This window comes from Ailuropoda melanoleuca, chromosome 2 (assembly GCF_002007445.2).
Source record: "Ailuropoda melanoleuca isolate Jingjing chromosome 2, ASM200744v2, whole genome shotgun sequence".
Classification (NCBI taxonomy): Eukaryota; Metazoa; Chordata; class Mammalia; order Carnivora; family Ursidae; genus Ailuropoda; species Ailuropoda melanoleuca.
This window is the reverse complement of record NC_048219.1, coordinates 136,107,763-136,131,298: the sequence shown is the minus strand read 5'-3', so window position 1 is coordinate 136,131,298 and position 23,536 is coordinate 136,107,763.

The following is a 23,536-nucleotide window of genomic DNA, read 5'->3' as shown; positions in this document are numbered from 1 at the left end:
TTTTTGATTCCAAGAGTTTTAAGAGTTGTGTGCCAGGAACTAGAGACAAAGATCATTATATATTTATCCAAACACCCTGAAAAATGCCAACTTTGCTCCTTGTTGTCCCCTCCAACCTCCCTCTTCCATAACGATGACAGAGAAGACTGAGTGAGGGGCCAAGATTTTCACCCCCACTCCATGATAATGAGATCTCTCTCTAAGATGTCATTGAGGCCTTGTGAAGATCATGGAGCTCTGTACCACCTACAGGTAATGAGATATTTCTCCTTCTCCACTTCCCTGCTTATATCAGAAGGCACAGAGTTGGCAACTACAACTTTCACCATCATCCACTGTTTGTAAGGTTTTTCTTCCAATGATGGTGTCAGTGGAACCCACAAGGAAAGCAATGACGCTGGGGTGGGGGGGGGGAGTGGAAACCAGGGTGATATCAGTGAAATCTCACCACCACCTAACAGTAATGGATCAATCTTCTCCTGGAAGTCAAAGGAGACTAACTGCGGAAAGTGGAATTCTACCCCCGCTGGAAAATAATAAAGCTTCTTCTCCCTTCGTCTTCGGAAATAGACATAAGTAAGATCCAAAGTTTATAACATAACTGTCCAAATGTCCAGGATATAAATGAAGATCACTGGTCATATCAAAAGCCAGGAAAACCTAATTTGAAGGAGAAAAACAATCAATAGACACCAACACTGACGTAACTCAGATATCTGGAAACCTCTGAATCTTAAAGCTGTTTTCATAAAATTGCTTCAATGAGAAATCACAAACATGCTTGAAATTTTTTTAACAATGGAAAAGTCTTAGCAAATAGGAGATATAAAGAATAATCTAATGGAAATTTTACAATTGAGATATATCCATAACCAATAAAAAATTCACTGGATGGTCTCAGAAGAATGGAAAGGACAAAAGAAAAAGATCAATGGATTTGAAGATAGAATGTTAGAAATTACCCAATGTAAACAACATAAAGAAAATACAATGAAAAAAAGAAAAAAGACTAGGACCTTAAAAACCAGAGATCATAACAAAAGATCTAACATTCATGTCATTGAACTCTCAGAAGAGGAGAAAGATGGTGGTGCTGAAAAACTGGCCAAAGAAATCATGCCTGGAGATTCCCCAAATTTGGCAAAAGACATGAACCTATGGATTTAAAAAGCTGAGCTAACCCCCAAGACACATCAAAATCCAATTTCAGAAAACAAAACTAAAAAAAAAAAAATCTTGAAGGCAGTAAGAAGGAAATGACACCTTACCTTAGGGAGGAATCAATTTAAATGACAGTGGATGTCTCATCAGAAATTGTGGAGGCCACAAGAAAGTCACAATAATTTCCAAGTGCTAAAAGAAAATAATCACCCACCTCAAATTCCATTTCTACCAAAATTATCCTTCTAGGAATGAAAGAAAAATATTGACATTCAGCTAAAGAAAAACTAAAAGAATTCATTGCCACCAAATTTACTCTAAATGAATGGTTAAAGGAGTCTAGAAATACAAAAGGAATTATGAGAGAATTTTGGACCATCAGGAATAAAGAACAATAAAAAGATAAAAAATCATATAAATACACTAGATGACCTCCTCTTAAATTTTCTCAACCATGCTTGATGGTTGAAGCAAAAAGTACAACATTGTTTGATACGGTTCTCAGTATATGTAGAGAAGTTATTTAAACAATTATACTAAAATTAGGAAGGCTAAGGGAATAAAAGAGGTGAAGTTTCTACTCTTCACTCCAACTGGCAAAACACTGACACCAACAGACATACACACATACATGTGTGTATCCATACATAATGTGATACCTCAGAAATCATTTTAAAAAATCCAGCATGGATGTGATATGTTAAAAAAAACACAAATAAATCAAAATGGATTCTAAGAAATATTCGAATAACTCACAGAAGTCATAGAAAAGGAATGAAACAAACAAACAAAACCTCCCAGAGACAACAAAGATATAACAAACTGAAATGTCAGGGCTAAGCCCATAATATCAATTATTGCGTGAAATTTAAATGATCTAAAAACACCAATGAAGAGCTAGAGAGATCGCAGAGAACAGAAAAACCATTTTTCCAACTATATATGAAAGAATATTATGCTGAGTAAAAAAAGCCAAGCTCAGAAGATCACATCCTGTATGATTGCCTTTACATAACAATCTTGAAATGACAAATTTATAGATAGGCAGCGTAGGTCAGTGGTCCAGGGGTTGTGACTGTGGAGGGCGGGGTAGTTATGACTACGAAGAGGTAGCACAAGGGAGATCTTTGGGGGGGGGGGGGTTGGAAAAGTTCTGATCTCTATTGCTATGACTACAAAGACTTAAGACTTAACAACTACAATAAAAGTGTAACAATCTACACAGAATACAATGGCATAAAACTATATAGATGTATCATGTCAATGTTGATTTCCTATGGTCGATGCTCTACTGTATAGTCATGCAAGATGTCACAAGTGAAGGAAACTAAGTAGTGTTTGCTAGATCGCTCTGCATAGCCTTGGCAACCTTTTGTGAATCTAGAATTATTTAAAAATAAAATGTTAAAAACCAAACAAACAAGTGATTTGATAGTCACTCCTCCAAGTTTTATTTTATTTTTTTTAGATTTTATTTATTTATTTGACAGAGAGAGAGACAGCCAGCGAGAGAGGGAACACAAGCAGGGGGAGTGGGAGAGGAAGTAGCAGGCTCACAGCGGAGGAGCCTGATGTGGGGCTCGATCCCATAACGCTGGGATCACGCCCTGAGCCGAAGGCAAGCGCTTAACCACGCTTAACCGCTGTGCTACCCAGGCGCCCCTCCAAGTTTTATTCTACTTAGAGGGCCGAGTGAGAAGCATAGACAGCAGTACCAGCACAGAGGATGGTGAGTCACGCCGCTGCAGAGGCCACCATTATGAATGATTAAGTGACATCTCTGTGTCGGTTGTCAATTTATTGCCTCTCAGCTCCCTCAGTGTAGTCTTCCATATATGCTCCTCAATAAAATACTGAATTCCTTAACTATTTCTCCTTTAAAGTGCGTACAATATTTAGCTTTCTCAATAGAGGGCGCTGGAGGGTCAGTGCAGGAGGAACATGGTTTCTGCAATTTCCTGCAAGGGCGGGGGGCAGGGGTTGTATGATGTGAGTACATACAGTGGAGCCTGCCCAGTCACAGGGATAGAACGCCACCCTGTGATCTTACAGCCTTGGTCTGGGGTTAATCTTCCCATAGCTTTCTCAACATGGAAACAAACCCTAGAGCTGCCATTAACCTGGAGGGTGTCTCAGAAAGCAGAGGTTGATTCTGCAAGCCTGCCTGTGGCCCAGGAGATAAACAGATCTGCTGCTCCCTCTGCCAGCCTCTACATAGCCCCTGTGCTCTGAATGCCTCTTGCCAAGATAGGTGCTTGACTCCCAGTGCGTGGTCTTGCCACCAGTTGCTGATCCCCTGTTCCGTGTGCACCTGGAGGGTGGTCCCCTGCTTGTCGAGAAACTCCAGAGCACCTCCAGCCTGTCTAAACTGGCAAGCCGCTCTGCTCTCCGGGGTCTGAACCAAACCTTCTCCAACGAAGTCTGAATACTTTGTAAATTTGTCCTTCCTTGGTTACTCTTCCTCAGCCCTAGGATACCATAAAAATGTTTTCTTATATATTATGTTTACATTTCTATTGTAGTGGTTATCCCTTTATATTAAATTTCTCCTGTTTAACCTGTTGTGTGGTTTGTATTTCCTGATTGGACCACCCTGCTATAACACTCTTGCTTAATAAGAGAGATTGACTAATTCCAACAGTAGGTCACGAGGATACATGTTTTTAGTATTGTCATGATAATGCATGCCACTGTTCCCCTTATTACCAAGTGTGCTGGCATGTAATGTGCGGTTGGTAAGACCTCTTTTTCTCATACTCCCTCGGGAATGACAACCAATGTGACAGAGGGCAGCATTTTCCTAAAAGTGTCCCACTGAACTCTAGTCTTCCAAGATGGTCTTCAGAAAACATTATGGCAAGAATTATCTAGAAAAACAAAATTTTAAAACATAATATCCATCCCTTCTGAAGAGAACCACAATGTGAACTTCCACATTAAAAGTTGGGGAAAGTCAGAGAAAAAGAAGCCCAAGTTAATTCAGTGCTGTTCTAGACACTGAACGAGAGAATCTTTTATCATAAATTGCCCTTAACATCCTCAGGTGTTGTCTTCCATCAAAGTCATTTCGATAAATGTTAACATAAAGCAAAAATCACTATAAAAGGCAAGCTTCAGATTCTTTCCTAGTATGTGTGTGTGTGTGTGTGTGTGTATACATATATAATCAGTAAAAACTGATTATTCATCTCAATTAGTCATGAATTTGACAAGTTTTTAAAAAGTATTTGTTACTATATTGAACATTTTTATATTTTTATTTTATTAAAAAAAACAGCTGGCTCTGTGAAAGGCCACATGGCAAGCTGAAACATTTATATATAAAATGAAGACTTTCCCAGCATTCGGGAAATTGCATAGTGAGTCAGAATCTAAATATATATGAACTGAGGGAGATAACTGCATATTTTATAGAACAAGGGTCATTTAATTTAAAAAAATGAGTTGAAATAAAGATGCCAAGGGGCCACATAGGTGATCTCGCTGTGACCATACTGCACAGGTCACCTGTTGCTGACAGCATCTTCTTTCACACTCAATGAGATAGATGTCAATTCATGTAGGATTTACTTCTGTTCCCACACCCAGTGGACGGCTGCTGGGCGTGCAGAGTCCCACCCGCCACCGTAGGTAGCCGCCCAGGTGAGCAGTGCTCAAGAATGACTTGAGTGCAAGAATTCTGGACATCGCTTTTCTCTGTCAAGTGAGTGTCTTTTCTGAGTTAGGATATCACTACATCAAATCATCGACACCAAGGTTGTAGCAAGGTAGACGGAGGTAGGATAAAACTGAAAAATGTCCGTAGAAACTATAGGACTCATTGATGACTTAAAAAGAAAGCATCAGGGCATAACACAACCAATGTAGGCATTTCCCCAGAAACACACGCTGTTTTGCACAGTTACAAATGGCACACAAAACATTTTGGTTTAACCTAAGTAAAGGAGCTCTGCATTTTTCCTTGCTTAGGGGATGGTTTTGGTAACGTAAGTGGTTTTTAAAAACAATTCCCCTCCACCATTCTCTCTTTCTCTAGGATTTAATCCCTCTGTCCTCATTCATTCCTTATTTCCTCTCCTCCCACAGGACCTTTGCAAACACTTCCTCCTGCTTCAGTGCTCTTCCCTCTCCAGTTCTACTCTCTCCTACTGCTAATGACTCAGAGAAGCATTCCTGACTTATCAAAGATGTTATAGCTTCCTATTTAATAAATGTCCAAGGTGATCTGAAATCCATACTTTGAGAAACATTAGTAAAGAAAACTGTTTGCATGGACTGACAGAAATAAAATCTGACCAAGATTTTGTATGCATGTATGAACTGATATTCACAATAGGATTCCAGGGCCTCGAGTTAATGTTGCTGTCAGGTGATCCACTAGCTCCTGGGAAAGAGTATCAGATGTGTACAGGGAAACATTTTCAGATGGGAAAGAAAAGCCTTATCTAAAAGCTAACAAATTTGTGTTAAGTTGCCAATGTATTAAAAACTGGATTCTCACAGAACTGTTCTTATATGGTGTGATCTCTGTAATTCTAAGAATTACCTTTTGCCTCTATGATTTTAACAGTGAGCTTATTTCTAATTCTAATAACAATGTAAGGTTTGTGCCCCATATCATAAAACGACAAGAACAACAACGATTTTGCCTGTCAAGCACACCGATGTGTTCAAAGAAAAATTAAGTCTTTGAGTGACTCCTGGTGCAAAGAAAAATTACCAAATGCTTTCCTGTTCTACTGAAATTCCCTTAAGTCAAATTTTAAACAAGCTTTGTAAATAGTCTCATCTGGTTGATTTATTAAGACTTCTTGTAAATCATAAGTCTTGTTTCTTGTATTTGAAGACATGCTTTAGTAGAATTTTCTGCAAAGAGTGTTTCAAGTTTAAAGCAGAGTTATTCATCAACTTGAAACACATTCCCAAATAGAAGAAATTGGATTATTACAGATGATAGCAAGTGAAAAGTTTTAAATAGCCTGATATATGGCAAGAGTGACAAAGGTGCTGTCACCTTTGGCCTACATTTCCAAAAAGGGAAATTTATCCGAAAGTAAAAATTTAATAGAACATTCTTTCTATGCAAATGTGCCATGCAGCTTCTTACAATCATTAAAAAAAAGGAAAACCTTAAAATTCACAGGAAGAGGGATGCTGTATTACATTACAGGATAGCCACCCAATGAAGTTATGTAGCCATCTGAACTAGTAAATCTGAAGAACACATAGAAATATTCAGATAAATTTACAACATAACATTAAGCACAGAAATGCACAGAGGGGAATGTATTTCTATTTCAAAGTACATGCATGTGTTTAAGAACTGGAAGCATGTAAAAGAGTGAAAATAATCATGTTTATGAATTGGGATTTGAGACAACTGGCTTTTCCACACTTCCGAAGAAAAAAATACTGTCTTCAGCAGCATTAAACTATTTACCATCCTTCGTGGAAGAAAAGCATAATGACTTTTACAACAATTATGGTTGTTTTCACCATATTTTTAAATTTCTAACCCATTACTCTAATATTTATAGCATCAAATTCCAATATTCTCAGTTTTCACTAAGCAGAGAATGACCATTGAAGGTAATTTAAACCCAAGAGTCAGTTTACTGCAGTCATCTCTGTTTTAAATTACAGCACTACCAAACCCTCCCCCGAATCAGCATATGATCTCTTTTTCCCTCTGGTGGTTTATGTATGAATATATACATATATATCATTTATGATATAATACCTGAGCCTGACTGCAAGTGATGTCATTTTTATTGCTTCCTTTGCTCTAAAATCAAGTAACCAGTCAAAAGTTATTTCAGAAAAGAATACAAACTCAGCTCCAAAATTTGAGAAGTCTCCTCAATGTATTCCTGTAGGGACCTGGATGGAAAGCCCTTCACCAGATGCAGGCAGGTAGAGTTCTTCAGGGGCTTATATAATGCTGTTTCACTTATCTGATCATTCACTATTTATTTTGAAGTTCTGAAAGCATAGCACGCTGCAGAGGGTCTAGGAGGCATGACAGAGCTGTTTGGACCATTATTTCAGTCATGAATCAATTTATTTATTGTGTGTGAAACACCACCAGACGCCTGTCTCCTGCCTGTCTCCATTCGCATGATTTCTATCAGTTTCTACATGTTCTCTCTTTTCCCAACACCCACCGTCCTCTTAAACATTGCATCTCCGAGATGAGAGCATCTCCTGAAAGCCCTTTAAACATGACTATAATATGTAAAAGAACAATCAGATAAAATTTAGCAGTTTTCATACCAACTAAAATTAGGAAAGTTTTCTGTTAATCAAAATGAAGCCCCTACCAACTTAAGAATAAAAGAGACATCAGAGTGGAATAAAAATATATTGTGGGGCAGACGTGTTTTTAGTGGGCTTCTCATCTTTGATAACTACAGCTATATGCCTGGAAGGGAAAAATATTTTGAAATATCATGCTAGCCTCCTTAAAACAGTAGCTAATGATCCCCAAAAGATGATAGAACATAAAAAGATTGTGGGGCGTATCAGCGTCAGCAAGCTGCAGTTTCAAACTACAAAACAAAAGGTTTCCAAGAACCTGCCAAATTTCTGTTGTCACTGAGCCAGATTCTCTGCCAAGAGAGTCTTACAACCATAGAAAGCAAGTTAAGGTTAGGGAAATCATTAAACTAGCACCTTCCCAAAAGAGTAAGTATCCCAAGCGTTAAAATTGTAACACTAATGCTAGTGTGATTTAATTTATCTTTCTGTTTTGGTTACTTCTTCAATTATCAAGCTAAATAATTAGTATTTTTGCTGTGACTGAAAAATATTCTCGGGCAACACTCCTTTTTTTTTTTTTTTCCAGAGAAAAAATCCTAAAGGTCATGACTAAAAATGTTCGTAAAAAAAAAAAAAAATTAATTGATCTTTTTTGGGAGGGAAATTTTAATTAGTTTTAGCAGATAGTTGCTGAACATCTATTGACCTGATAAGAATGTGAAAGAAATGAGTAAAGGGTTTCAAAGGGATGGCATTTTCAATATTAAAACTAAACCAAACCAAAACACAACTAACTAAAGCTTTAATATTAAATGTTGCCAATTCCATTAATTTTTCTGGCTATTGTAGTCTCATCAAAAGAGATTTTCAATTAGTTTTCCTTCTGAAAATGTACCCCAAATTAGTATATTACTTAATTTGCCACTAATAAGGAGCATGCATAATTCATATACATGGAGAAAAATATAGGAATAATGCATTTGTTTTTCCTTTTAATCTCCTCATCCACATTTTTTAAGCAAACTGACAAAGCACCTTGCCAAGACAAGTTATTACAAGAATTTACGAACATGTATATTTGCAATAAGCTTTTCTTACCGCCATGTCCTTTTCTGTCAAGTTCCTGTCCTGTGACTTGGCTACCACAGTTACATACCCATTCAAGGAAAACACAAATTTAACAGTTCTTTAACTCACTGATCTCATCTAACTAATGAACATCAAGCATGATGGACATACGTTGCTAGATAGCGGTTACAAGACACCAAATCTCTCATAGCTTGGGAGCTACATTATTTAGTAAGTCATGCAAGAGAGAAGTACACTTTCGACCGTAACCCCCCCCACTTGCGCTGGGTACTCAGCTTACAAGTTTTGCCAGGTAAAGGCTGACTGAAATAGCTTTTGTTTACAAATTCTATAGAACAAAACCCATGCTCAAAGGACTAATCTTGCAGCATCCCAGGAAACTGTCTGCAGGATGTGGATAATTAGTATGTCATAAAAGAAGATATTCATTAAATGTTTTATGGATTATCCCAAGCAGGCTGGGTACCAGACAATATCTCTTATTTAGCACAAAGCCGACGTTCTGTCACAGGGGTAAGTTTCTACCACTCTCATATTCAGAATACATCTGTAGGGAAACAGTCATCCGAAACCTGCTCTTGTGAGGTTTATAATATGAATCTCAGTGTTAATAACAAAAAGAAAAGCAAACTTTAAGGGTTTACCATTTGCAGCTGCCAAAGCATTAGAAAAGATAGGTCCTGCCTTCAAGGATTTAAGCCTGGTCAAAAGCACTCTTTCTTACCTTTATTGGACACCAACATCCCCGGAGATGCTGTTACCACTGTAGATTCCCAAGGCCCTGATTGGGGAATTCCAGATTCAAGAAGTCTGGAATGTGGCCTGGGAATCTGACTTCTTACAGGCACCACAAGTGATTCTGATAACGGAAGCCCATGGACCCCACATTTAAAAACTACTCTGCTGGGGCACCTGGGTGGCTTAGTCAGTTGAGCATCCAACTCTTGATTCCGGCTCAGGTTGTGATCTCAGGGCTGTGAGATTAAGCCCCACATCAGGGTTGGTGCTCAGCCGGAAGTCTGCTTGGGATTCTCTCCCTTTCCCACTGCTTCTTCCCCTCCCCCTGCTTGAGCACCCACGTGCTTTCTCTTTCTCTAAAAGAAATAAATCTTTTAAAATACCCTGCTATATCAACAGGAATATCAATGAACTGATGACAGTTCAACAGCATTTATTAATTCAATAAATGCTTGTGATATCTTACTATGGGAGAGGTACTATGCTAAGTACTTACAATACATTTATAAAATTAACTTCCAAAAAATAGTGAAAATACAGAATGTAAGTGTTAGTGAGGCTATGGACAAATTGGAAAACTTGTATATTGCTGAAGGTATGTAAAATGGCACAGCTGCTCTGAAAGACAATATGGTGTTTCCCCCCAAAATTAAATGGACAACTACCATGTGATCCAACGATTCCACCTCAGAGTATATACCTGAAAGAACTGAAAGCAAGAATGCAAACGTATTTGCCCGCCTATGTTCATAGCAGCATATTCACAACAGTCAAAAGGTGGAAGCAGCACAAGTGTCCATCAATGAATGAAAGGATCATCCAAAAGTGGTATCTACACACAATGGTATATTATTCAGCCTTAAAAAGAAAAGAAATTTTGGCACATGTTATTACATGGATGAAATTGAGTAGGTTATACTAAGCGAAATAAGCAGCCACAAAAGGACAAATATTGTATGACTTATATAAGGTACTTATAATAGTCCAATTCACAGAGACAGAATATTGAATAGTCATTCCAGGGCTGAGAGGGGAGAACAGAGAGGTAGGGTTTAATGGGCCCAGAGTTTCAGTCTGGGATGATGAAACAATTCTGGAGATGGATGGTGGTGATATCTGCACAATAATGTGAATGTTCTTTAGAAAAAAAATTTTTTTAAAAAGATCTTATTTATTTGACACACAGAAAGAGAGACAGAGTGCACAGGCAGGGGAAGAAGCAGTGGGAGAGGGAGAAGCAGGCTCCCCACCAAGCAAGGTGCCAATGTGGGGCTCAATCCCAGACCCCAGGATCATGACCTAAGCCAAAGGCAGACGCCTAAATGACTGAGCCACCCAGGCACCCCCAATTTTTTTTTTTTTAAAGTAGGCTGCATGTCCAGCATGGAGTCCAATGCAGGGCTTGAAATCAAGACCCTGAGATCAAGACCTGAACTGGGATAAAGAGTCAGACACTTAACTGACTGAGCCACTCAGGCGCCCCAACGTGAATGAATTTAATGCCACAGAACAGCACATTTAAAAATAGCTTAAATGATAAATTTCATATGTATATTTTATTATAATAAAAAAGTCACCGGAAATCCTGCAAAGAGTAATCATAAAGTGTAGCAAGTACACTTGAAAATTTATCGTGATAAAATAAAATAGGCTTCTTGGTGAAGAGAATTTTCGTATGTGGTCTTGAAGGCAGAGGGACCCGATCCCTAGTGCCTCCACCATCCTGACAATCGCCCTCCAACACAGACATGCACGAATCAAAGGAAAATGGAAACTTGGTACTTCATGATATAACACAAATATTAGCCCATTTCAAACATGTAGAATCAGGTGCTACTTAAGTTTGTAAGTAAGGATGCAAATGGATATATAAAGAACTTAGGCAAGCAACAACAGAATTAAAATCACCTTCTTATTCAGTAAGTGAAGAGACAAGAGAGCAATAAGGATTCGTGATAGTACAGACACGCTGCGAATGGAGTGGTAGCAAAAAATGGGGACTCAGGGCTCGGAGACTGTTGCCCTAGATTTTGTATTCAGCCACCACACATAGCCTTGAGTCTGTTTCCTTGGGGATAAAATGTAACTTATAATCCTTTCCTTGACCTGAGATCGTTGTATAGATCACTTCTAAGACAAAATATATGGAACTTCGAAAGTTTTACACAATATCAGAAGAATGTCTTTATGTGGCACCAGACATCGAACAGGGATTTGAGTACAACATTAAAACCAACCAAAACATATTTGAAATTTTCCTCAAAGTTTATCAATTTTTAAATTATAAAATTGAATTAATTTTGAATTTTTGTGAAGACAACCTATCTGTTAAGGATGGATTTGATTTTTAGAAACAGTTGGTTCAAATTAAAGGATCAAAATGGGATGAAGTGGTTGATGACGTTTTCAGGAAAATTCCAGAAATGCTGACAGAAAGACCAGCTATCAAGTGGCAAATGCACATCTGAAGATATTATCACTTGGTCTCTCGGGATCTTGGTTTCTTTATACTTAGGTAAATTGGGATGGTCCTTTCAGAGTTTTGGGTTTAAAGAATATGGCCAGTCTATCCCTGAATGACATGGTGATAGTAGAAAGTTTATAAATTCTTCACCTTCACATTTTTTGGGAAACCCTCAGTGTGAGAGGTGGGTCAAAACACACTAGGTCCCACTTTGGGGAATGGATTCAGGTGGTGAGGGTCCACAGTCCAGAGTCCTGGACAGAGATCATAAAGGACCCACAGTCAAGTATCCCTGATGGCTCCTCAAGAGGAGGCCGCAGTCAATCAGGAAAGCGCGTTTCATTTGGAATCCTGTGGGCAAAGCTGTCCACAATGGTTTGATCCAGAGCTCGGGAACAGGTACACAGTCCTCTGCTCCGTCCAATGCAGTCGAAGCTCATGTCCATTTGCAGCAATGCTTTCTTCGGAGGGATGTCATTCTCAAGAATTATTTTCATTAGGGGCGCCTGGGTGGCACAGCGGTTAAGCGTCTGCCTTCGGCTCAGGACATGATCCCGGCGTTCTGGGATCGAGCCCCACATCAGGCTCCTCTGCTATGACCCTGCTTCTTCCTCTACCACTCCCCCTGCTTGTGTTCCCTCTCTCGCTGGCTGTCTCTATCTCTGTCAAATAAATAAATAAAATCTTTAAAAAAAAAAAAAGAATTATTTTCATTAGAACATGGGCCCCAGAACAACTGTGTTTACACACAGAGCCACTTCCCATAGCAAAACCCAGCCTATGGCTATGGGGCCAGGACTGGTTTCAGCAATATTATCCCAAAGCTTTCTTTCCTCCAGGGGCACCCTATATTTAGAGGTGTATCTGTTTTTCTTTAAGAAAAAAAAAAGCATTTTCAAAACATAAAATGGGACTACTCACCTTGAATTCCAGATCTTATTGACATAGCTCTTAGACCCTCCCAAGGTCTTGCTGAGGGAGGGTGCTCTCAATGAGGTCTTCACCTACACTGTAGTGAACATGGCCACTTCCCTAGCTCACGAGAAAAACAGGTTGAATCTGTGGCAGGACACCCCTCTAGTCAGATCTGCCATGACTCACTCAATAAAACAGAGGCTATATCAGTAATTTGCAAATTGTGTCCTGCAGGGAACTGAGTGTCCCGTGGAGGGGCCTGTGAGACCTGGAGAAGAGGACAATGGTGAAGGTATTAGCCTCTGCATAATGACAGCATGGTGTGTCAGTAAAGAAGAAAGAGTCATAGCAAATGAGCGAGCCCTTCATGTGTTGCAGGGAAACACAAAAACCCCTTTGAAATATATTTTACTAGAAACTCTTTCATCCCTTTTGAAGATTGCTAACTTAGAACTGTAGGTGAACGTTTCCGTCTGTACTGAGTATCCTGAGCTCCTGTCGGTCCCACCTGGCTTTTGCCAGCCCTCTCCTCCCACAAGATTGTCTTCATTTATAAGAGAAGCTGAAATTCTGATAGGTTTAGAGTGTGGTGGTCTTCAGTCTCTGGCTGATGAGCATCCTACTCTTTCTGTCTGAAACTCAAACCTCAGTAAACAACACGGTCTTATTTTGAGTCTCTAGTTTATTTTTTTTCTGAAATAGAATTCTCAGTTGCTTAGAATACTATATTTTACTGATCTTCCTAGTTCTTATGTTCCAAAGATGAGAAAAACCATATAATTGTCTTTCTCTGCTTGACTTGGGAGGGGGGCGGGGGAATGGGATAGACTGGTGATGGGTAGTAAGGAGGGCACGTATTGCATGGTGCACTGGGTGTTATACGCAACTAATGAATCATCGAACTTTACATCAAAAACCAGGGATGTACTGTATGGTGAATAACATAATATAATAAAAATATTATTATGAAAAAAGAATCCTATATTGTATATATCATCTATATAAGTATCTATATACTTATATATGAATTAATTAAAAATCATATTATGAGTGTAATATTTAAAAATTACTGTACTACTTAACATTTGGGGCTCCACTGACATTTCACATGGTTACAAATTACAGAAATTCCTGCCTCAGTGGTTTAAACAGAAAACTGTAAGATGGTAGTTTCACACACAAATGAATTCAGAAGTAGTCCAGGATAGGTTATGCCATCAGCCTTTCCTCATCAGCCTTAGCATGTGGCTTCCATCCTTAAGTTTACAAGAAAGCTGCCACACTCCTATAAATTGCAACCATGTTCTAAGAAAAAAGAAAGTGGAAAAGACAAAAGGTTTATCTTGGTGAAGCTATTTTCTGTTCATTTCCTCCCCAGAAACTCCTAACTACATCTCAGTGGCCAGAACAGTGTCAGTTCCATCTGCAAGGGAACCTGGGAGATTAAGCCTTTTTCTTAGGCACATTGTCATTCCAAGTAAAACTGTGGTTCTCTTAGTAAAAAAGACAAATAATTGCATAGTCTTGAAGTAGTCAGTGTCTGTCACAATGTTTTAGTACGAATGCATCTGAGATGCTATAATTCTATGTTTTTATATGTTATTTAAAAGAAACAGAAAAAATAGAGTCCTGTCAGAAGTATCTAAAGAGAAGTTTGTGTAGGAACTCTGTGGAAGAGAAAATGTTTTCTTAGGAAGATCTTACTTTTTTCTAGATGCTCCAATTTTGTAGATGTTCCCTCTAGGCTGCCTAGGGACCTGTTGGATTGCTCCAAATAACCTTGACTATCTGGGTACACAGGTAGACAGATTGAGTTCTAGAAGAATTTGTCTGCACTGTGCCCTATCAGATCCGGATTCTGCTCATTATTTTGGAACTAATAAGTTAATTTGCTGCAGATGCATTAATGGGTGGTATTAAGTTAGCTATTATCATTTTTTTCCTACAGATTTCTGTTGATATGTTTTAACTCAAAGACTGTGAATTTGAAACTGGTGTGACATTTGTGAGTTATATGACTGAAATATACATTAAACATCACTGAACGTTGGGTTCCATGTGTATAAAAATAAACATAATATCTAACTCAAAGTCATTTGTGAGGGTTTGGGACATTTGGCATTATTATGGAGTAATCGAGTATACAGAGTCCACATTCAGACCAACTGGCTTCAAACTCCTGTTCGACCACCAGTATTTATATGGTATTAGATGCATTATTTAAATATCAAAGCATTAGTTTCCTCACCTAAAAATTGGGATAATAGTATCTCCCATGGAACTCTTATGAGATGAATTAAGTAAATGAAATCATGTTTATTAAGAACGTAACATAGTACCTGGTATGGAGTAAGTGTTCAGTGCATGTTAGCTTTTATTAGCAGTATTTAAGTGTAGTGATTGGCATCCAAAAAGTGCTTTAAAATATCAGTTATCTTCTTCTACAAACTATAGAGGACCACAGTTTTAAGGAAAATTTAATTATATATATTTTAAGCTAGATATTATTTTGAGTTTATTAAAAATCTTTCTCCTCAGGGATTGTAATCACAATATCTAAATAACCATGTGACTTTTATTCCGTCTTTCTAATAGATGCTGTTCCATCTGGAGACTTTCACATGTAATTGTTACAATGATATATTACTCAGGAGAATGTTGCCTTTTTTTTTTTTTTGGTTTGTTTTTGTCTTTTCCATAAATGAATCCAATGGCAGAAATACATTGTAGCATAATATCTTAAACCCTACATGTTTAACCAATGGATTTTGTTACATTAAAAGGACTATAAATTATACAAACAGATGCCAGTCTTCAAATGGTAAGTTTCACAGGACCCATTTGAAAGCTTAAAATATGGAATAGCTATGACATGTGGAAAAGATAAAGGGTGTGATACAAGGATTCTATTGTAAGACTAATTTTATAAACTGGCTACATTGAACTTCAGGTTCTGGTGACTTAAAACTTTTTTTTTTTCCAAGAATTTGCCAAAGTCAATGAAGAACAATTAACAGCTCAAGATCTTTTAATTTAAAAAGGACTTGGATATTCAACTTTATTAGAAAGAGTAAATGCAGTATTTATCTTAGTATATTTCTTTTTCCCACCCTGGGAAGATAAAACAACAACAACAACAACAAAACCCTACAAACTATCAGACCTGTCATCATCACTACTTACGTGGAAACGTACTGAAACATATCATCAAAAAATCAATTTGCAAGCGCCTAGAAAATCATGGGTACCGGGTAAAATCTGCTTGGTACTGTAAAAAATAAATCCTGTCAAATCAACTTAATTTCCATCTATGACAGAGTGACAAGAACAGTAGGTGCAGAGAACTTGACAGACAAAATAGATCCTGGCTTTTGGTCAGGAAGTTGAGGCAGTTCCACATAATACAGAAAAAAGATACAGATCGGGTGTCACTCCATCTTTTTAAGCTCCTATTAACCACTGTGCTTAATATATCTGGAAATGATGCTCAATTTGAATATTGACAAGTAGAGTAACTAGTTAAAGAGATGATAAAGTTCAAGACCAAACTACTGCAGGACTGATTCTGATTCTTATAAAAAAAAACATTAAATATTAAAATACATTAGAACACATTAGAATTAAAACCAAGCAGGAATCACCATCGCTTTGCTGTTGCTGCTTAAGTCATACCTTTTGCAATCACCTCACCTCTCAACTTCATTCAGGCCTTTAATTATAAGGTCAAACTAAAGATTCACAACTGAACTTGGTATGCTGAATGATAACGTCCATGCAATGTTGGAATGGGATCATTCTTTGAGTTTCTGGGGTTTGGAGGAGAATAGTTCAATGGCATGGAACCAGATGTGTCACTGAATCACTGCTTCTGCTGGGTGTGGGATCCAGTTTTACATGAGATCCCAAGAGTTTCTTTCCACAAGATGAGTTTAATGTTTCCCTCTTACCTCCAAAGACTCAGGACATGTAAAATGAAAACAGCATGCTCAAACAGAGAACAAGTCCTACTTTTGTGAAACATTGGTTCCTAAGTAGTAAGTCAGAAATCTGAGTATGTATTAAAATATCTAACCACTTGATAAGAGTATTAATGTGAATTTTGAAGAATCATATTAGCAGATATTATTTGGAAACAGTGCTAAAGGACTTGATTACAGTACTAGACATCCCAGCCTAGACAATTTATGTTCCTAAGAGTGGGAGACAGATAAACACAGCAAGGCTTGAAAGAGTAGTGCATACTAGGCCAGCAATAGAGTATTTCCTTAGACACAGACTTGAAAATAATTTTCATCTTACATACCAACTCTAATTTGTAGTGGCTGGACTTACTATAAAGAGTGTTACGATCAGCAAGTGAACCAGAAGTATACCGACTCTTTGATTTGATTGGGTGGGAGAATTTTGCCCTCTTCCCATAATAAGTAAGTTTATATCAGAGCCTAACTATACTACTTATATTTGTACAATAAATCCAGAGGAAGTAATCATTCTTGAATATCAATTTATTCATTCTCAACTAGGCATTTGTATCTTCATTAGGACTTAAAGGCTTTCTTGAGGTATTGTTGTGCATATCTGATTTGTGTAAACCAACCTGGATGCCGAAATCTAGATTTTAACAGGCAGAATGTGCAACCAGGACCTTTAGAGAACCTTGCTTTAACAAGACTAATTTTGGTTGGGCTATGATAATTCATCTCATCTAAACAATTATTTATGCCTGAACTTCTCCTATCTCTATGAATGGGCCCTCCAGACTGGGCTGGAATATTATCAAAAAAGATTCACTTTTATTAATTAATTAATTTACTTGACACAAACTGATAGTTATGTGCTAGAAAAAGTTACCAGATATTGGATTTAAACCCATGCTGTCTTTGTCCAGGATCTTGTATTCTGGTGAGAAAGTCCAATGAATTAATCTTTAACTTAATTCATTGGCATTAATTCAAAGTGCTCTGGCAGTGGTGCTACAGAATGGGGAATTTGCATTAGCTCTGATTTTAAAGATTATTTCTTACATCAACCCCAAATATCCCTGTAATTTCCCCCCACTGAGAATGTTCTAAGGCTTAGGGCCATTACAGAACAAGTCTAATCCTTCTTCCACTTGAGAAACTTTTAAAAATTTGACGAAAATTCCATTAGGTCCCCTAAATCATCTTCTATCCAAGCAACTATCCCCAAATGTATCTTACTAGAAATGGTCTTAAATCTCCCAAACATCTCAGCTGAAACCTATCACCTATAATCAGAATTAATCATGCATTCTCTCAGCATTTGGTAAGTAAGTCATTCATCTGTCTTCCTTTAGTAGACTAAGAAATCTTCAAAGAAAGTTAATGTTTTGATTCATTTGTGGTCTCCTGCACATTTTGCACAGGGACAAAATCAATAGATTTTAATTGAACATAAAGGAAAAAAGTCAATGTCTAGGAAGCAAATAAAGACTATCAGGGACTTTTTACAAGTATAAGGATTACAGCAGCTAGTAAGATTCTTAGAGATATATGACATATTGAAATCTTAGGAATTCCTTTTTTTTTTTTTTTTTTTTTTTTTTTTTTTTTTGCAAATGCCATGTTTTTTACTAGAGTCATTTTCTGAGTCACGGTAGACTGTAACACAAAGAAGTGATATTCAAAATATTTAACAACTAATATCACATTTCTTAATAGTGAAGCAAGATCTTGGAAGCCTGACTGTATTTCAGAAAGTTGTGGGAGTTGCAGGGAGAGCCAGAGGCTATTTAAAAACAATTTCAAAATTATTTCAATATTTTAAAAATCATTAAGGCAATAATAGTGAACAGTGGCTAAATAACAGCCTTTGAAACACAGACTTTTAGCATTAGAGGTTTTTTTTTTTTTAAAAGATTTTATTTATTTATTTGACAGAGAGAGACAGCCAGCAAGAGAGGGAACACAAGCAGGGGGAGTGGGAGAGGAAGAAGCAGGCTCATAGCGGAGGAGCCTGATGTGGGGCTCGATCCCAGACCACAGGGATCACGCCCTGAGCCGAAGGCAGATGCTTAACGACTGAGCCACCCAGGCGCCCCAGCATTAGAAGTTTTAATGGAAACCCTGTTATCAAGTGTCTTCATTGTCCTGGGCATGAGAGGGAAAATGGCTTGTTCAGATTCATACAGTTAGTGAGAAGCAGTGGTGGAACAGACCAAGAACAGCCCTGATGTTTCCCTCAGCATGTAATTATCAAGAAAAATAATGCCCCTATTTCTTATTCTCTGTGGGAGGGTAGTAGCCTAAATTCGATAACTGCCTATTAGTAAACACCGATGGTGTCATCACACTGACCAATGTCTCCACTAATGGCCACACCCCCACCCTGTACCTTTCAACTAGCTCACAAGGTGCGTAAAACTCTCCCACACCTTTGTTTCAGTGGAATTAAGCCCAATCTCCCTCCCCTATTGCAATGGTCTTAAACAATTAAGGAAAATTGTATTCAACTTTTCCAGTGCAGTTTTCTTTGACAGAACCTGTATCTTCAAAATCTTGACCTCTTTCTATGATACCGTACGGTAGGTGGAGTTACCATATAAAAAAGAGAAGAAAGAGAGCCACTATTTTCCAGGTCCACTCTTATATAATAATGCTTCACGGAAACTCCTTTTTAGAATATTGATGTCAAACTTCAGCGTGCCTAAGAATTTCTCAGGCTGCTTTTGGTTAGATTCCCAAGTTCTGATTTAGTAGATCTGAGGTAGGGCCAGAAATATGTATTTTAATATACATCAAATGACCCCTGTCTTATAAAGACTGCTTTAGATTTTAAGTTTGAGAAGGGAAAAGGGTCATTTCTATCTTGGTCACCATGTATCTCCAGCATGGCACCTAGCATTACATAAATACTTGTTGACTAGATGATTGTTTTTGCTTGACTCTTTTCCAATATAGATACATAATTTCCTTTGTGGAAGTCTGATGCTTAGGGCCACCATTTTTATATTACCTGCTTCATAAATTTGTAAACGCCTGAAGAAAATTTTTTTTTTGTAGAAAGGAATAAATGTCCTAATAACAGTAGTACCTTGTTTCAATTGCAATTTGCAAAGAAGTTTTGTTCATATTTTCTCATTAGATCCTCTTAGCCACCCTTTTAAGGAAACATATTATCTTCCCATTTTGCAGATGAGAACACTGTGTTTCAGAAACAATTAGTAATTGCCAATTAAAACACAAATAGCAGATGACAGACAAGAATAGGTCATAGTTCTTTGACTCAATGGAGGGTCATGGAGAAACTTTGGGAAAGAACTCTTTTAAATTATGTATTCTATTATTTTAGATCTATGAATGTTTAAAAATAAAAATATGTATGTTAGATGATTGATTAATAGGGTCATACTTTGCATCTTAATCTTTAAATGGATGTTATAACCTTAAAATTATATTGAAAATAGGCTTTGCTGAAATAAATTTATTTAGTGTGCTTTTCTAAGTTTTTCAATATCTTTACCAGTGTGAGCAACTCCTAGTTTTTAAAATTTTATTTTTATTGTTATCTCCTTGTTATCTTTTAAACCAGACATCAAAGAGAAAAATATGAAAAAAAAATTACTATGTACTATGTACTGTAAAAGGTTCTAAGGCTTAAAAAACACAATTGTATCTAACTGATGCTGTAGGTTGAATAAAGTAAAAAAAAAATCTACTTTCTTCTAATTAAGAATCAAAAAGATTTTTGGAAACACTCAAATTATACTTTATTGCTCCTTTAGTATTGTAGATCCATTAGCAATTTTTTCCCCAAAGAATACACTTAATAAGTTTCATTTTCTATTAAGTATTCCCCAAAGAATACACTTAATAAGTTTCATTTTCTATTAAGTACATTATATTGCATAAAATTTAAGTTTAGACAAAGTTGATCTATAAAGTGGTTCCGTATTTTAGTGGAGGAAAGAATATTGGGGGTGTATATGACACTTTGATTTTTGTTAACTCTTATTTCAGAGAATAGTCAAATATATTTCTGAGATTCCAACATAAACCTTCTGTGGAGGGCTTAGATATCTTCTCTATTCCTGAATGCAGTCACTTTATAAAACATTTTTGCATAATTTCCAAGCCTATGAATATTCCACCTAACATTGTTGATATATGTGCAAATACAGGACTCAAGAAAAACATAAAAGCTGTAGACGAAGGGGGGAGAAATCCTTTACCAAACTGGAACTGATGGCAATCTTCTTGGCATATCAAATATAGTGATATTAGTGATATAGTGATATTGGTGATACCAAATAGAATTAAAATTTTATTTTACTAATAAAATGCCCCTTTTGTATGGCTTATTCAACCAAATATGCTGAAGTCTGATTCTAAAAACATCCTCTCATTTTTTTCTTCTGTATTTCTAGCTAAGCTCACTGAAAAAGCAGTGTGGCCCCCTGTCTACAGTTACTTGGGCATTTTCTCATTAGCCCTCCGTAATCTGGATTCCAGCCTTGCCACATCACTGAACTGACACACAAATTCAAACTAGCCTCTGTGTTATAGTATGCTATGGACACTTTATAATCTTTATCTCATTGAAGCTCTCAGTTCTTAAAATTTTCCACTTTTTTGCTTTTCTTAAAACCATAAGAACCGTTTTGTGATAAGACCTAATTGCTTCTATCTTGAAAATCATTTCAAAAACTGATCTGTAAGTTACCAAGCATTTGAATCATTTGCGCTAATTACTAAGCAGTGCAAATTATCTATGCTTAAAATAAACATATTAGCAAATAGTCCTGATGTGAAGAACAGGATGGTATCTACTAATTTATCTGAAAAATCTTTGCATTGGAAGGGTCAACATGTAGTTGGCATAGCTTTGTTATGGATCAGCATTCCCTCAAACTTTTACGGCAATTTGTTCAACTTTACTTGTTTATTATATTTATACTGTATATCCTCACTTTGAAAAACCTGCTTTTAACAGGCTCTGGAGGAGGGTAAGAGGTCTTGCTTAAAATACTTTAAAGAATACACCCCACCCAACCTCTGTCTCCCTGCACTGCACCCCTGAGGCCACACCCACAAGCTTCTGGGCATCCAGCCTAGGACTAGCAGCTCAGTGAAAATGTTGATAACACTGCCTGTACACCGTGCCCAGTCACCCTGCACACAGATGCCAAGAGCCCCCCACGCCACCATCACCACCACTCTTGCTGCTAAGCACAACACCCGGGCAATCATCAGGCTGTAGGGGATCTGCTTAGGACTAGCCATTCAGTGCAAATTTTGCTAGCACCATCACCCTGCTTCCGAGCCCTTCTGCAGTCAAACCCCCTCAGACCTGGCCTGCCTCGGTCTCACCACCATCACAGAGAGTAAGCACAGCCCACAACAGGCAGAGCCACTGCAGACTTCTGGACTGAAAGGAAAAACAACTCAGACACAGTAACAGGATGGAAGCAACACAAAAGGAGACTCTCCGGTTGCTCCCCACTGGCATTTCAGGGGACTCTGGTGAAAGGGGGACAGTGCACTGCAGGGCACTGCACGGTCTCTTCTTCATAAAACCACTAGTTTCAAGAACGGAAGATGGAGCTGACTTTCCTAACACAGAGAAACAGACACAGAGAGGTAGACAAAATGAAGAGATAGAGAAATATGTCCCAAATGAAAGAACAGGACAAAATCACAGTAGGAGATCTAAGCGAAAGAGAAATAATACAGTTGATACAGATTTTAAAGTAATGATCATAAAAATACTCATTGGATTTCAGAAAAGGACAGAAGATAGTGGTGAAACCCTTAACAATGGTATAAAAAAATGACATCGTAGATAAGGAACTCAATAAATGAAATAAAAAATGCACTGGATGGAATAAATAGTAGGCTACAGAAAGCAGAGGCACATATTAGTGACCTGGAGGATAGAATAATGGAGAGCAATCAAGCTGAAGAGGAGACAAACAAATGCCGCATAATGAGAATAGACTTAGAGAATTCAGTGACTCTATCAAGCGTAATAACATTCACATTATAGGAATCCCAGGAGGAGAAGAGAGAGAAAGAGGAGCAGAAAATCTGTTTAAAGAAATAGTATTCGAAAACTCCCTGAATCTGGGGAGGGAAACACAGAACCAGATTCAGGAGGCAAAGAGATCCCCTAACAAATTCAACCCAAGGAGGTCCACACCAAAACACATAGTCATTAAAATGGAAAAATGGTGATAAAGAATTTTAAAAGTTGCAATAGAAAAGAAGACAGTTACATGCAAAGGAAACCCTATAAGGCTATGAATTGCTTTTTTAGTGTAAACTTTGCAGGCCAGAGAGGGGTGGCATGATGTATTCAAAGTCCAAAAGGGACAAATACGCAGCCAAGAATACTTTATCCAGCAAAGCTGTCATTCAGAATAGAAGGACAGATAAAGAGTTTCCCAGATGAAGAGAAGTTAAAAGAATTCACGATCACTAGAGCAGCCTTACAAGAAATGTTAAGGGGGACTCTGTGAGTGATAAACAAAAACAACAACAACAAAAATACATAAGAATAAGAAAATTAGGACCCACAAAAGAAAAAAAAGTACATCTATAAAAAATAGGTCAAGAAAAGCACAAAATAAAAGGATGTAAAATATGATATGAAATACCTGATAGTATCAGAGTTGACTTGAATTGTAGGACACCCAGCTGGTGTCAGAGAATTACTAGTTGGGATGGAGAAATTACTCCCCTCCACACATTGGAATTAGGTCCAGCATCCCAAAAAAATTACATATGCAACAGAGATTTCTTTTTCATATATTATGTTAGTCACCATACAGTACTTCATTAGTTTTTGATGTAGTGTTCCATGATTCATTATTTGCATGTCACACTCAGTGCTCATTGCAATATGTACCCTCCACAATAGAGATTTCTTAGAGAGTAATATGACAATGCCAGA